Source organism: Coturnix japonica, chromosome 3 (assembly GCF_054131305.1).
Source record: "Coturnix japonica strain WE chromosome 3, WE-NBRP24, whole genome shotgun sequence".
Classification (NCBI taxonomy): domain Eukaryota; kingdom Metazoa; phylum Chordata; class Aves; order Galliformes; family Phasianidae; genus Coturnix; species Coturnix japonica.
The window spans coordinates 62,375,159-62,392,240 of NC_140665.1; the positions used below are offsets into that span (position 1 = coordinate 62,375,159).

At 37.2% G+C, this 17,082-nt stretch overlaps 1 long non-coding RNA gene across 1 annotated transcript; it reads left to right on the top strand.

Moving 5' to 3' along the window:
* Positions 1 to 313: 313 nt before the first annotated feature.
* On the top strand, positions 314 to 3,899 carry LOC146761435 (uncharacterized). The gene is made up of 3 exons (XR_014944121.1): positions 314 to 1,008; positions 1,799 to 2,736; positions 3,041 to 3,899. It is a non-coding gene; the product is annotated as an uncharacterized LOC146761435 (long non-coding RNA).
* The last annotated feature ends 13,183 nt before the right edge of the window (positions 3,900 to 17,082 follow it).

Below are 17,082 nucleotides of genomic sequence, written 5' to 3' on the forward strand. Positions count from 1 at the left end.
AGTAAAATGTTTCTCATTGTGCTATTCTGTCTTTTGCAGAGTATGTTATAACAAAAAAAGGAATATTACATCACCAGAGGCAGAAATTCAATACATGGTCCACTGCAGATTACAGAGCCTGAAAAAGCAAAACAAAGACAGTAAACATTTTGCCCTTTGTTCATACCATAACAGCAGTGACTAGTGGGAAATTTTCCAACTAACCCTTTAAATGTATATACATTTTATAAGCTTTTTGAAAATTACACTTAACTTGCAGAATACTATTTCTGCAAGATTTTTGTAGTTGATTAACACAGCTACAGCATCTTTAACAGATTTTTACTGGCACGTGATTGTAAATGACGAATATACATTATATCAACACAAATGACAAGAAAAAGAACAACAGAAACAACACAGCCCTCCCACCCAAATCACATAATATAAAGGCAAATAGCACCGCTTCCTCCTCACCAGAACTCAGTTATGTGATGTGAGTACAGGAATCAAGCGAAACAGTGATGTTCATATAGTTCATGCAGTTCTGAGTATTATTGATACAAGCAGGCTGACAATTCTGTATTCACATTAGGCTGGGCAATCTGAGTATTATTGTTGTGATATGGAATCATTCCAATTGTAGCAAAATTCTAAGTTCCTTTTATCTAACTGAAATTCCTTTTGACTTTTATAATTTTACTGAAAAAAAAAGCTAAAGCCCCACAAATAATTATTCTCTAGCTAGGTTAAGGCTTTTTTTTTTTTTTAATCTCATTATAGATTTATAAAAGTAATTATTAACATTCCTTTCCTGCTTCTGTTTTAGGAACTAAGAATAAATTCCTGTGTACCGTTACAGCGAGGGTGGAGAGAAAAGCATATTTAAAATCAGGTGGAAAATAAGAGGTACAAAGGAAGATAGAGTTTGCTCTGCTACTGGCTTCACTGGTCTGTTCTAGGAGTCACCCAAGTCTCCCTGTCTCAGGCTGAATTATTGGGGGATTCCATGCCAGCATACCTCCATAGGTGCTTCTTCTTTCACCTCATTTGAAATATCACCAGTGAAAGTCTGCAATTTTCCATTTTGATCAATTTTTCTTTTGCATTATCACGCTCAGTTAGGGCTATTTGCTGGGATAAGCAAGAATATTTCCTATTATGCAGGCCCTCTTCCTCTTCCCATCATTTAGCGTGGACAGTAGGCACAGTAAACACAGGTCACAGCAAAACATTGGATGAACAGATAATACTTGCATATTGAAGTTAAAAGCTTGAAAATTAATTTCAGTCTTTCACTATTCATTCTCCTCCTTCCCAACTCCTTCTCCTCAACTGCCCCCTCTCCTCCCCCCCCCCAATAAATAAATAATAATACTAATAAAAATATTGAGCTGCATGTGTCTTGCTTTTAAATTGAGCTTTCATTACACTTTATAGTTTTGTTTAGATGGATAACCCCTTTGCTCCAGGAGCAAAGAGCTGGTATAAAGACCCGGCGAGTGAAATTTTCACACTGTGCCATTTTAAAAAAAAATTCTCTTTCATCTTTCAAATGTCTGTTTAGAGCTAGACATGGAAAGCTTCTACTACTAATCAATGCAGAGAGCGTGTTCCGGTCATTCACTGTGTCAACGCTTTAAAAGGAGAAAAAGACAAACTACTGATATCTTCATAACAAGTTACACCAAACTGTAAATCAGAGGAAAATTATTCATACTGTGTTCTGGATGTGACAGATTTAACTTCAGCCCAGGTTCTCTCTTGTGCTTCACCTGAATTGTAAAGCAGATATCTCAAATCTAAAAATTCTTGACAGAGATAAAAGAGAAGATCTATTATTGCCATGAGTGTGGACCAGAATATCAAAGCACTTTCAGATGCGCAGGATAACCAAGGCAGGTATGTTTTCATCCATTCTTGTTCATTTCTTCAGGTATCAGCACCCAGATGCGGTAAAGGAGAAATAAGTCAGTTCAACTCATGTAAATCTAAGTGTTAGGACAAAACAAAGAACAGTACTTCTTCTGTGCTAGGAAGTTAGAAGAGCCACAACTTTACTTTTTACAGCTGAAGCATCATCAAACAAAAGACAAAAAGAAGGATTTATTTGTTTTGTTTTGTTTGTTTTCCTGAAGAAGTACAGGATTTGTTGTTTCCATCTTTTATTATTGTTTTTTAATGGTATTTGTGTGGCCTTCCTGGTTATTTTAGCATTTTGAAAATACTTACAAATGGAAATAATATGCATTACTCCATGTGACACAGTTTTCCTGTTAATGAATTGACTTTGTAGATCACACAAGGTGGTTCTCCTTTGGATATTTCGTACTAAAACCCAGACAGGTGACCCACTACTACCAGCAGCATCTCATTGCCAGTCATCCCACCTCATGAGTATACATACACAAGCTAGCCCAGCCTATCTACCTCTTATCTTACCTTTTCACCAGTGTTCCTGAACTTGCTGAACCTGTCTAGGTTAGAGTGAAACAGGTAAGGAAATTATCTAATTTATATTGTTTGGCTGTACATTTTCAAAGTCTGAAGCAAACAAATATTTTATTTGCAATGCCTTTTGAATGATTTCTAGTATCATTTTCATGTTTCCTTTTTATTTTAAGTTGCATGTGATTTGCTACGTTTCTGGAAATATGGATAAACAGTAATAAAACCTTATCCCAGAGAAAAACAATAGCTAAAGGATCTAGCAATGAAAGAGACTGAAACAGACCACCATTGTCAATCTGTCTTCAGGTAATTCTCTTTTGCAGTAAATGTGGCTCGCTGAGTTCATGAGAAAACTCCCGGGATTTTGGTTGGGAAGTACAAGCCAAAAATGATCTATGCTCATTAAGATCTTCACTGTTGAGAAAAATAAGATTATATTCTGGATTCACAGTCTGAACTAAAACCACCAAACTAGATGCCAGTGTGTTTGCATCAGGCAAGTGTTCCCTCTTAGCACTCTCTTTTCGCCACTTTGAAAGTAAATTTTGGTTTCAGTTTTATGCTAGACAAATTCTTCACTGCTACTCACCACAGTTTTCTGTTTCCTTAGAAAGGACATAATACACTGAGATATGCAGACATTGATGCCATCCTCTTTCCTCAACATAAGCCTTATGACGTGTCAGACTTCTTAACAGTGACCTCTGGATTGGGAACATATTCAAAAATAAAGACACAGAGAGAATGAGGTATGACCCGAGAGATGCATACACATTCTCTTCTTCAGTCAACTGTTATTATGTGGTCTTCAGGAGGATATTGATGTGAAAAGGTTATTCAAGTGCTTGAGTGTCTGTAGCTGAGCCAGACTTACAGAGTGTAAAGATGTGCAAGTCTGGTTACAGGAATGGAGCTTCATCTCTCTGGCCTTCATTAGTTGAGAGAAAGATGCAATTCCAGACGACAGATTGTGCCATTCGTATCACCTTGGAATGTGTTACTAACCAATCTGGAACTGAATATATGAAAGTACTTACTGTTTCATCTTATTGAATCAGCCTGTTTGTCAGTCCTTGGGAAGATGAATCCTGAAAGGCTCTTGATATTTTGAATTTTTGAGTAGATTCAGAAGACTCACACAAAATTTCAACTAAAAATCCCTGTCTTTCAAATGCCCTTTGAGATACATACATTTGTTTTAAACGTATTTGTACAAAGCAGACTGACAGACTACGAGATACTTTGCCAGACGACGATCATTTTCCTTAGGTCAGCACTTAAAAATAAACTGTAAATATAATTCTGAATTTCAGAATTATCTTGTTTGAATCCACATACTTGCAGTTCAACAGATCAATATGATTAAATGGATCCATAATGTGGACTGATTTATTGACCTGGTTATCTTAACTGACACTGACCTTTCTTTAACTTATTTTTTTCTGTTTCTTTGTGATTTACTTCAATCATATCTGAGAATATGCTTTTCTTTTTTCTTTTTTTTTTTTTTTTAAGGCTTTCAAGTATGATACAGAACTATTATTATTAACCAATTAATTTCATAGAGTCATAGAATGAATCATAGAATGTCTTGGGTTTGAAGGGACCCATGTAGTGATCATGATCATGTGTTTCCAACCCCCCTGCTATGGGCAAGGACACCTCCCTCTATATCACATTGATCACAGCCCCATCCAGACTGGCCTTGAATGCTTCCAGGGAGGGGCCATCCATAACCTCACTGGGCAACCTGTTTCAGTGTCTCATCACCCTCACAGTTAAAAATTTATTCTTAATATCTAATCTAAATCCACCTGCTTCTAGTTTAAAACTATTTTCCCTCATCCTGCAGCTATATGCTCTTACAAAAAGTCCCTCCCCACCTTTCCTGTAGACATACTTCAGGTAGTGGAAGGCCACTGTAAGGTCACCTCAGAGCCTTCTCCATGCACAATTGCCCCAGCTCTCTCAACCTATCCTTGCGGGGGAGGTGCTCCAGCCCTCTTCAACCTCTTCGACCTGCTTCAATACATTTCATGTATTTCCTCTTATTCTTACTACATCTTACGCTGGCTTTTTCTTCCCTTTAATCTCTAAGGTTCAGGCCTTCTTATAGCAATGTAAGGAAGCGTTTAATACAGTACTTTAATCATCACTTGGGGTAATGTTTTCAAACTAAAAGGGAGGAGATTTAGATTAGATGTCAGGAATTTTTATTTATTTTTTTCTCAAAGGGTGGTGAGGTGCTGGCATAGCTCTTAGTGCCCCAATCCTGGAGGTGTTGAAAGCCAGGTTAGATGGGTCCTGGGCAGCCAAGCTGGGGAATGGCAGCCCTGACCACAGCAGAAGTTGGAACTGGGTAGACTTTAAGGTTCTTTCCAACCCAAGAAATTCTATGAGTCTATGATAAAATACAAATTTTTGAATTGTTTTTGGTATGTAATTATATTACAGAAAAAGCCTATTAAAATTTTTGAGATATTATAAAATATTTTAATGTGTGATAAGCCAACTTTTTTTTTTTTTTTTTTTTTTTTTTTAATTAACAATCAAAAAGACAATAAGAATCCTATGGAATTGCTGGTCCAAAAGACCTGTGTGTAACTTCAAGTTTACATAACACATCCCACAGAAACACTGATTCACATTTGGCAAATGTAGCCAACTCTCATTTATCCCTAAGCAGGTAATGTGCTCTGTTGATCATCCGTGCTAGGGATACAAAGTATCATGTCCAGCAGGGCATTTAGTGATACATGAAGCACATTGTTAATACAGCCCTACTGCTTCCAGGGCTGGAACAGACCCAGGTGTACACCTACTTTCCCACAGAGCTTTGAGTAATAGGCTCGACAGATCCAAGTTTTTTCTGTGCTTGAGTTAAAGTTCACAATTAAAAATTCTGTAGAATACCCCGAGTCTTGCAAGCCCAGCACTGAAACAGGGTTTGTAACATTGGCTGGCTCCTTGCCATGGTATTCCTACATTATACTGTACAGACCCTGATGTACTTGTTTTATTCATTCTTTTCCATTATATAGCACAGCTGAGCTGCCTGTTACTCTGGACTCTATCAAGATGTAAGAATCAGTATGAACACTGCATAGAGTTTGTGTGATCATATTCCATACTTAGCACATGACAGATAGGGAAAAGTTTTCCATGCTGTTTTGCACAGCAGCCAAAGAACTAATCCAAAGTCTACTGAATCAGTGGGTAACTTCGTGACTTAAAACCAAAAGCCTTAGAATATGCAGCCAGAGAAATTCTTCAGTATCTTGAGAGAGATGTGTGCTCTAAGGGAGTTAAAGCAAATGTTTTAAGAGATTAATTGCTCTAATCAGTAAATTCCACAGTAAATAGATACTATTTAATGACTGCAGATGTTGCTTTGTGAACTCCTGGATTAATTGGGCTGATGCTGAAAAAGCTGTCTCATCAGTTTTATACTTGAATTTTATTGGTAGTTGTGTGTTTTTTCAATACAAACTACTATTTATGTCACTTACTTAGTATGCATACCTTACAAATGAAACAGATTAATGTTAGTCAGTCATGAGCTAATTTTAAAGTGAAATTCCTTGTACTGTTAGCCCACAGACCACCTCTAAATTAATATCTGCATTGAAAACGTAATTAACGTTTTTTGTCCGTCAACATTACCATCAGTTTATCCCTCCTGAAAGAGAAACTGAAGTTTCTTACTTAGAAAGACTCTAAGAAAAATCAGCAACACTTTGCAGTTAAGGAGAAGTGTCAATTATTTTCTTCATGCACATTACCCTTCTTACAGTCACAAAGAAATATACTGCACAAAAATTGAAATGATCTGTTGCTGGTGTTTATTGCTCTTTTCTACAGATTTTATTGGATCTCTACTTGAAGTATGAAATCATTCAACAACAGTTCCAGAGGTGCAGAGTTTTGCAGCATAAATAGATTAATTCAATTGTGTCTCTATTGCTGTGATTGTAGAAACCGAGTTATCCTGAATTATGAACAAGGTTGAGTGACACAATAGTGCAGTGACCCCTGAGGCATTCAGGACACAGACAAAGCACAGACATCATCAGATATCAGTTTGGGTCCTGCTGAGTGCACTACATATGATGCCAGCAACAACCCCCCTTTTTCTCACCAGGGCTGGCCCCAGCACAGGAGCCTCCTCATCCCTACAGGAAGAGAGCAAAGACAGCTGCTCTTCCTGGAGTTAGTTTGGATCAAGCACAGCAGAAGCTCCGCTGGACCTGACACTTGTTAAGGAGAATTTCCCTTCCTTGTCGGATTAGCAATTCCTGAAATAATAGAAACGTACGTTTCCACAGAAAAAATGGTGTGATCTCTCCAAAATTCACCTCTCCAGAATGGTAGCAGGTAGAAATAAAAGCAGTAGGTGGGACACTGCACTTTATCTGATACACCTGACTGACACAAGATTGCTGTAAAGTTGTGGATTGGTAATCTTTGACCTACATAACCCAAAGTCAGACAAATCAAGTTTATCATAAAACTCCAACATAAAAATTGTTCAGAAAGAACACCACAAGTGTATGGCATTAGAAATGTGTTTAATAAGAAGCAAGGAAAAAAAATAAAATGAAATTTTCTCTGAGAAGCATTCTTTGAGTCATCTCAAATTTAAAACAGAGAAGATGGAAGGCTCACCTTCCTCTACATTTGTGTAGTTAAATCTATAGGCTATAATTATTCTCTCAGGTTGCTAGGTGAGTTTATTTTACACTGTTCCTGGCATAAAACCATTCACCAGCTTTTATGTAAAATAATGTGCTTCATGACTAGCAATCCCTGAAGCCCGGATTTTTGTAGCTGGATTATAGCCTGTTTGGCAAATTAATATCCTGTGATATAGTTATGTGGAAAAGCCAGACTGTCAGAGACAGGCAACTTTTCACCCACTGACCTCCTCAGTCCCCAGCTTCCTGCTTACCAAACATGCTATCTGTGGAAAGATCTATTCTCCTGTCAGCACCAGCAAAGCAGGGATTAAGAGCTTTTCTTCAGTCAGTCTCCATGGCATCCTGTATATTTTGGAGAAAACCTTTTGTCGTAGCAACTGAAAAGGGAGAGCCACAAAGGTGCTGTGAATATGATGTGATGCACTCTACCTTTTCACTTTCACTTACCACTTTTCATATATATGGAAGATTTGGCCTTGTAACTGACATTACATTTCCTGGATTAATTTTGTTTCATACTTCCTTTGTTTACACATGGTTAAGGCACACTTACTGCTGCTGTACCGTGAGCTGACAAGCTTTACCAAATAGCACTAGTCCTCAAAAGTATTTCTTGTACACCAACAGCTGAACTACCTACTCTTTCCTGTACAGAGACGCATTCTATTATACTTCAAGTAATGTCTGAAATATCATCTGAATGCTGGACATCCTGAGTCAGTCCATTACTCTAGTTTCAAGGATTTCCACTCTAAGGAATAAAATGTCTTTGAATTTTCCATTTATACTAAGAATACCTTTAGCAAAGGCTAGGTTAAGATGAAAGAAAAATGAATAATGCATTTACCAAACACAAATAACAAACTTGTAAAAGCTTTAGAATCAGATGAGTGGAAGTGAAAACAGAAGCACGCATATATCTACTGCTTAGATAAGCTCCAAAGGTTTCTCTTACCCTGCAGGATGCAGCTGACAAGCTGATTAGATGCTTCATGGCCTTGTCAGTCTCGTTCTATGCAAATCCCATGTCCTTAACTTGCCTCACAGAAGTCAGAATTTGCCAGCTCCTGTTCCTTTTTAAGCCCCTAACTTTTTTTTTTTTTTTTTTCTTCCTTAGTTGTTTGTATGTTTGTTTGTTTGTTTTTGAGGGGGGAGGGGAGGGGGAATGGGGTTGGCGAGGGGAGCTGAGAATAATATGGCTTCAGCTTCATCTTCTCTCCTCCTATTCTTCAAGGAATTTTTATTGATAGCTTCCAATAAGAGGTAGTTTCAAAATTCCTTCCCCAGAACTATTGGTTTTCTCCTTCTGTTTTGAAAATTCTTAATATCTCTTGTACATGCCCAGACAAGGGCATTGCTTTTCCCTAAACTCAATGGAATGTGCTAATGACAAAGCCCTGCAAAGGGAAGTACTTCATTATTATTCAAATGCTGGACTGGAGCCTTCACCAAAACCTTATGTTTTCATTTAAATATATATAATTTTGCAATTTTATCACCAGAATTATCATAGAGAAATCATTACTGAGTTTAATTTAGAAGTAGATAAAGTGGCAAGGTTTCAGAATATTGATGGGTTTGGGGGAACCCTAAGTCCTAATCTTGTTATTGAGGATACTAAGACTCATTTGTTTTCTTCATGTTAAAGCAATGAGTGTCTGCATTTTCCTCCTATTCCATTCCTTTGGTAACCTCAGTCTGCAATTATAAACTATCTAGAAATAAAATATTTGTTTAGAAAAATATGATTCATTGTCTCCCAAATTTGAGAATTTCCATACAAACCACTTAATAAATATCTTGGTAGGTTTTCCAATAGTCCTCAGTGCTTTACATGAGACATTCAGAGGATACTTAAATCTAGGAGAGAAGGAAATTGTTCACCTAACTGTGAGGCCAAGGGAATACGTGTTTTATACATAGCTAAATAGAAATGGCTGATATTATAGTTATATTATATATGTATCATCTTACTGTAAAACATAATTGCTAAAGAAAAAAGTTAACATCAGAACCCAGCCAGCTGGATCATGAAAAAGCAACTTCAGCCAACACCGGATCCAGCAGAGCTGTTGAATGATAAGGTCAAGTTCATAATGAAGTCACCAGATTATAATCTCTTTTAAATTTTGGATAAGGTACTTGGGTGGATGAGGTAAAAGGAGGAAATATCACACCGATTTTAAAGAGCTTTGGGGGACATAATGGGGGAATGCTCACACTGAAAATGGAGTGTATAATAGAATTAAAAGTAGCAGACTGGGTGGGGATTTACTGATGATGCTACCCACTCAGTATGTGTAAAGAAATACAAATGTAGTATGACTGATCAGCCTTCTGAATTAATAGTGAGTTTCCAATACTCTACTCGTGTATTTCATAAATCTGTTTCTATCAAATTCAACTATATAGAAGCATCTGAGTTCAGAGATGATTATTGAAAAAGCAACAAGTAATATCAAGTTGGTTTTATGGGTTTTTTTAGTCAAATATTGGGTTTTTTAAGTTGAAATTGAATCTGAATATATTTCCTGTTAAAAAACAACAGCTACCCTTAAAAAGTTTACTTTTTTAACAAGTAAAATGACAAATGAACTTCAGTAATTACATGTTCAGTACAAGGAAATTTCTAAAATCCTGCAGAAAATCTAGCACCTTTTCTGCCCCTTCTCAATGAAGTGATATTTCTAGAAAATAATTTAAAAAGTAGTAATAACAATAAACAGTTCCTTGTAGCTAAAAACATTTTGTTGGAAGTAAAAATACCCCAGTCAATAAGCATAACTAAGTTTTGAAAGTCACCCAGTAAAAAATACAAGGTGCCATGAGCATCCTGGGGATACCAAATCCACTTAAATAATAAGGCAAATGAAAATTTAATTAGACTTAAACCTTTAAAAACACTGATTTGTTAAGTCTGTTAACACAAGTGGGCCTGTGTGGCACTTGCCTTTGGGACACAATCTTTCAAGTTACCAAGCAATTAAAGCAAGTGCTGCATGTCTTAAATTCCCTTTGATTTCAGGGAAAGAAAAGGCCATAGGTAAAAAACGACTGAAAGTACCTTGGTGCTACCCACTGGAAGTGCTTGACTGACTGTAGGAATTCACTGTGGCCAATGAGTAAAAATAAGCATTTTCCTTCTGCCAACACCTCATTTGCTTCTCTCTTAATTTTCCTGTGGTAAGGACAAAGCTGTCTTTTGGAAATAATTACTGTTAAACACTTAGGAAGTGTACAACATAGTGAAGATGCCACTATTCTGGTTATCACTGTTCTTGCTTGCAATGATAGCGCAGAAGTATTTCCGTATTACAGCACTCTCCACAGGCACCTCTGGAATTCACACACTTTCTGATTCAGGCAACTAACATCTGTGTCAGCAAGAGGAGGAAAATTTAGAAATGGGAAAAATAAACAGTCCTGAAATTCATCAAGGAAATTCTGTGTTTTGAGCTTACAAGTTCTGTCAGTCACTAAATGACCTCATCTTCTCTGTACTGCTTCTCCAATGCTTTCTGCCTTCAGATAGCAGTACTGTTGGGAGGAAGGGCAGCAGGAGGACTTTAGAGGGGTGCAAGTCCTATTTCCAAGCAGTCTTTCCTCTCACATGTATTTCAGTTTCAACATTATGGATGAAATATTTGCATTTTACCACATTCCTGTTAACAATGTTTATTACTGTCATCATCAAGAAGTAGTAACAGTAATTCCTGTCTAGACAATTTCCTTTGATGTGAACTTTCAGTACATTAAAAAAGTTATTTCTTTATCTGGGGAATATTTTTCTTTCTAATAGCCAATGTCTTGCTTTTAGAAATCAATATTTCAGAAAGAGAATTTAAAGGCATCTAGGTCTTATAGTGTCTAGTGATGGTGCACCTCAGCGCATAACAGCTTTATGCACTGTCTTACATTTAAAGGCATAAAGTGTGTCATTATGAGACTACAATGCATACCTCGTCACATCTTATTGCTTAATACGGTCATCTAGTCTGCCCACCTCGTTAAGTGCAATGGCTAACATTAGATTTCTACCATTTTTCTACATTTCTTTTAAAATTCCTCAGGGAAGGTGGTTCTGCTACTTTCTTATCAGCGTTATTTCATATTCTGGTATATCTCACCATTGTGAATTGTTTCCTGTCTAGTTTTCAGTTTATTTAATACCAGGCAATTAAATTATTGTTTTCCTGCATAAGTTCAAGGATTTTGCATATCCTTTTCATTGCATAATGAAATATGTTTTATCTTCCTCTCTGTTTTTGGTTAATAAACGTATGGAGATCACTCAGCCACAAGGATTTTATTTTAAAGAAAAATTCTGGAAACCAGTTACACATGGCCAGACTAATCCCAACAACAGTGCAAACGTCAGCATAGCTCATGCCCCTTTCTAAACCACGTCCAGATCTCAGGGGCACCTAAGAGCAGCTGATGATTTTGGTTATGAAACACCTAAAAAGAAGCAGTTACTTATTCTTGTTTTATTCCTTAAGGTGCATGGGCCACAATTCTAGCTGAAATACATGCAAAAACTCCCTATGTATGCAGTGTCTTCACTTAAAAAATATGGCAAGTAGAATAAGACACTGCACAGAGTTGGGTGACTGGAAATTGCTTAGATGTTGGTAACAACCTGAGATTCAAGCTTTCTACAAGTGTAGAGGAATTTAAATAGACATCTTGTACCTCCCTAAATATAATCTTTACCATCTGGATATTTGGTAGTTTCTCTATCACTACAGTGAAAGTAAAAATATTGTGGGGAAAAAAAAAAAAAAAAAAAAAAAGAAAAAAAAAAAAAGAATACAATGTTGAGGTATCTGGAATGAGAATGAGGAAAAGATAACATGAATCCTTAATCTAGTTGTGGATTAATACTCAGAATGGGCCAAAAGAGGAGTTGCGGGTTCCTGTTCCACAGAATCATAGAATCACAGAATCACTGAATCCTTAGAGTTGGAAATGAACTACTGAAGGCCATCTAGTCCAACTCCCCTAGAATAGACAGGGACACCATCTAGTGACTCACGCAAAACATACCTGGTTTCCAAAGCAGTACCAAAAGTTAATGTTTCCCCTATAGTATGTTAGAGTTGTCAGTTCTAGGCATTAATCTGTCTTCCCTCCATTAGGAGTAAGATCTACAGCCTTTGCAGATAAAAGATTTCAGGTTTCTGGTTTCTGTCCACCGGACTTTTTCTATATTCAGCTGAATCTTTGTTTTAGTATAAGTACAGGACCTGATGCAGAATAGAGGGGTACAGAATAAAGTTCTATTACAGCAGAAATTATTGTCTGAATAATTCTGTTTTGATGCACTGTTAATGAGTCTTCCTATTCTGCTTGCCTTTTTCAGGGTAAAAACAGAAATGCTTATTTGAATATATATGTATATATCCTTTGGTTTCAAAATAAAAATGTTGGTGGTAAACAACTGCAAACTGGTGCTTTTTTATATTTCATTTCAGTACATACTGTAGTGACTGGTAGTGGCAATAATTATAAACCATGTTAGCTTTGATTTCAGATCAGAAGTTCAAACATTCACAAATCAGTGTCTCCCATCAATACTTATTTTAGCTATACAGGACTCTTGGGCTTGCTTTCTTGCAGAACATAGTTCTGTCTCATACATGCAAAAATGTTAGATCCACTTTGCAAAGGATTTGCACTCCTACACGTAGGTTCACTCTTCAAATCTACCACAGAGAGCCACAGTGGGAGCTGAAGGAGCATAATACTCAACCATACAAGATCCTTAACTGAAATGTATATTAATCTTTATGAGAAGATTAGGAACAAGACAAAGTACTGTACTAAATTTGTGTTAGGTACTATTGCAAATGTATTAACTAGGCAATAAACAGTCACATATTTACAGTAAAATGAGTAATTTACTTCTTTGTGTTCAAAAAATCAATGCAAACTTACTCTATTCTCTTATAACATTATTCCAGACCCAAACCTTTCATTATATTAAATAGCACAGAACAGTGTTTTGACTGAATGAATTTTGTAAGTATGTGAATTGAACTGAATCAATTTTTGTAATTTCAAGGCCATTCACAGTGAATACAATTTAAAGAGTCCAAGGGAGTACTACAGCACAGGAGCATATTCAGAGTGAACTGCTTTGAAATTGGCTGAAGGCTACTTCATTTTCTTCAACTACATTTTGAAAAGCTTGTTTTCATGGGATAAATTTAATTTCAGGTTGAACTACTGAATTGATTAAACATCTTATTGTATTTTGCTGTGACTTTATTCTAATTCCAAAGTTCTTTTTTCCAAATAGTAGAAGTTATAACAACCATATCCTTTTTACAACTAAAAATACCTACCTTCTCTTCAGAAACTTCTTTAGCTCTTGTCAACTAATTTGTTGGTTTTTTTTTCCTGATTTTTAGGTTTTCAATGATGTTGAGTAGACTTTCTGTCCTCTGTTTTCTGGCTGAACATCATTGCAACATGATGGCCAAGAAAAGCTTTTGACACGCCTTCTTTTTCCTATAAAATTATAATGACTTTCAATAGTGCATTATTATGAGCAATTGACAGGAATGTGTCATCAAGACTTGCTAGCATGCTAGGAGGAGAAGTGGAAGGAAGGCAAAGAATGTTCCTAAATAACAACATTTTTAGGATTGAGAGAAAGAATCAGAGAGGGAGAAAAGCTCATGGAGTAATTTGTAAATGTAAATACAAAGGGGAAAATTTTTTAATAAATATAGAACTGTGTTTAGATGGAAAGAAAAATAAGTTGCTTTTTAAAAATAGATGTAAAGTGAATTTAGTGATTCTAAACTTAAAGCATTATCATCTGCCCCCTTTCGTTTCATTTTGTAGTTCTTTCTGTAAAACTTTTTTCAGGCTATCTATCTTCTATGATCAGTCTGCTTAAGAATAATACCTCTCACCTTTCCCACAGAAGATGTTCATCAGTGCGCCAGAGAAAAAGTTTTCTCACCCACCTGACTGTGCAACACTTCATTGTCAACAGCAGAGAGAAGGCGCTGGTAACACTTGCAGCTGAATCTGTGCTGAATATGGAGCATATGTGGTACAAACCATTTACGTTTTATTTGTTTCATTTTCTTTCCTTGGCTGTTCCTACCTTTCTGTTAGACTTTCTGGCTTCCACTGGTTGTGGAGTTGACATTTACACAGAGCTGTCCACAGTGACTCCTAACTCTTTCTTTTCATTGAGAAAAGAACAATCATTAAGTGTATATAAATCTGGTGTTTTCTTTCCATGCACATAACTCTCACCGTATCGATACTGACTTTCATTTTTTTGTCAGCTTTGTTTAGTCCATTTTAAGTCTTTCCTTGAGGAAAGTCTCAGCATAAAGCTCAAAGAAAGTTAAAAGCAGTTTGAGAAGAAAGAGTTTGGCTTCCAGTGACTTGGATCTGAGTGCATGTGGAACACTTCTGATGTACTAGGATAAAAACTGGGATAGCAAAAGCAATAATTTCCGATTTTAAAATGCCTTGGATCATGAGACTTCATCCTAAGCCTAATAATGACAGTCCTTTCGAAGCAGCATTACAAGTAGGTTCCACAGAACAACCCTTTTCAACAAAGATTTTCAAAATTTCCAGACAATTATTTTATGTAATACTTGGATACAGGAACTTCCTGAGCAATGTTAGTTCCTCTGAAGTCTCTTGCAATCAGTCATCACTCATATTGTTTTGATCAAAATAGATTCACTGTACCACGTTGCCTGATTGCACAGAATATTTTCTGAAAGTTTACGCAGGTAAAAGTTTGTAAATGCATATTTTAACTGTGATCCTTCAGCACAGAGATAGAGAGCAACATCTCCCACATCATCATGTAAAGTACATGAAAGTCCACAGCTGCATTTCTGCAGTCTTGCATCTTCTCGCCATGATGGCTATATCCACTCCTACCCAATCAGGATAGATGCATTTTAGTATATGCATTTCATTTCTAGGTGTTTATATGAAAATTCCACTTGTGCAAGCATTGTGTGTCAAGTACACTCAAGATTCAAGAAAAAGCATATCATGCCCAAAAATAGAAGCTAAAAATCCTGCAGTTTTATTCTGCCACAGCGGTTCGGTGAAGTACTGCAGTATTATCACTACATTTTGCAGATATTTACTGTGCCTGCTTTTGACTGTCTCCAACTGAACAATATATTGTCTTTGTAAATGTTTTTTCTGTGCATTGCATTATTTTTTTAAGTCCATAAGGTATGCAAGTAGAACATGATTATCCTAATGTCAGCATTGGATTTACGCAATGAAATGTCATAGGTTGACCATCACATAAGTAAACAAAATAATATCACACAGCTGGGGAAAAATGTTGCATTTATTTCACATACATCACTTTTGAACAGAGCAAATTTCAGGAAATAGTACAACAGTGGGAGAAGTTATCTCTGAAAGCATCTATCTCAATAGCCATGCTACCCTATATATTAAGGCTAACCTTGATATGACTCTTGTTTCCCTGCAGTGGGAATCCTGCTGCAAGTGATGATACACAGCAAGGTTGAGATAAGGGTCAGGGAGGAGGCAGAAGATAATTTCAGTTTCAGTTTAAGATAAGTATAAACATGATTGTAACCAGCCTTTTGTGAACATGCTGCAAAACATTGCCTTCAGATCCAGAGCTTTATAAAAGGACAGAAAATTTCAGGCCCGGTCCCTTGAAGATGTCAGTGAATGATTTTCAGTGTGGGATCTGTTAATGAGTCAGTGGAGCCAGCTTATTTCACACACACCCTAACATTTCATTTAAGGCTGACTCTCTAGTGGTTCCCAGAGAGGCTGTGCTTAGCTGGATGTATGCATTGCCACCTATTTTAAATCAGGATTTTACCCTGAGGTTTTCATTAGCCTCCTATCACAGGGATCCACACACCCTGTGGAATTCTAAAGAGAGCAATGGCATTAATGACATAGTTACAGGGGCAAGGCACAGAGATAAACAACTTCACAGCACAGAGGGCCATGTTCAAAGGACAGTCAGGCAGGGAAGATGATTTTAAGCATTCCTGATCTGCCAAAGAAAACATTACTGCTTTCCATATTCATATTTCATGCTTTGAGTGACTCCTGAGCAGCCTCGGGGGGAGCCCAGCGCAGCAGCTGCTCACAGTACTGACAATGGAATACATAACCAAGGGGCCTGCTGTCTGATCAGCCCCCCTCCTGACACCACCTCGGCTTTGGTGAAACTCGAGCTGCCTCTTTTCTCCTCTGCCATTGCGAGGCACCCGCCTGTGAGTGATGGTGACCCTGCAGGCTGAGCCCTGGGACCTGGCAGAGAGGGACTGGCAGCCGTGCAGGCCATGCTCCAGACCAGCTGGCCAGCAGGGCTCTCGATCTGTATCACTGACAAAGCAACTGCCTTTCATTTCCTCCCATCCCTCGGGTTTTAATATTATGGCACAGTGAAATTGTCTTTTTAGTACTTCATTTTCTGTGCTTGTTATCGTGGCTGTTCTGAGCCATTTGAGTTAGAGTAAGGGAGGCAGTGTGAGGGGGAGGGAGACATGGTGGGAAGGAGAAGCATAGTGCTTTGTCTGATGTTATCACCACAGGCGACTGACCTGAAGGGAAGGTTAAACGAATCCTTGGAAGAACTATAACATCTCTGACTGCATTGAAAACCTTTTTTATCGCAATGCACTTTGCAGCATACAAGTCTCAAGGCACTTTTACTCCACTTTTACATCCAACACGTTTTATCCTAAAAGATGGTGCAAGGGGTCTTTATCCCAAGTGTAGAGTACACACAAATCTTAAGCTCATTTATTGTAAATTAGTGTCCAGATATGTGAGATGCACCACACTCGATCATGGAACACTTAAGAATTCTTAATCATTATAGAGAAGGCACCTTGGAAGAAGGACACACCTGAGGTGGCATATTACTAGGCAACATCATGGAAGTAAGATTCATAATATA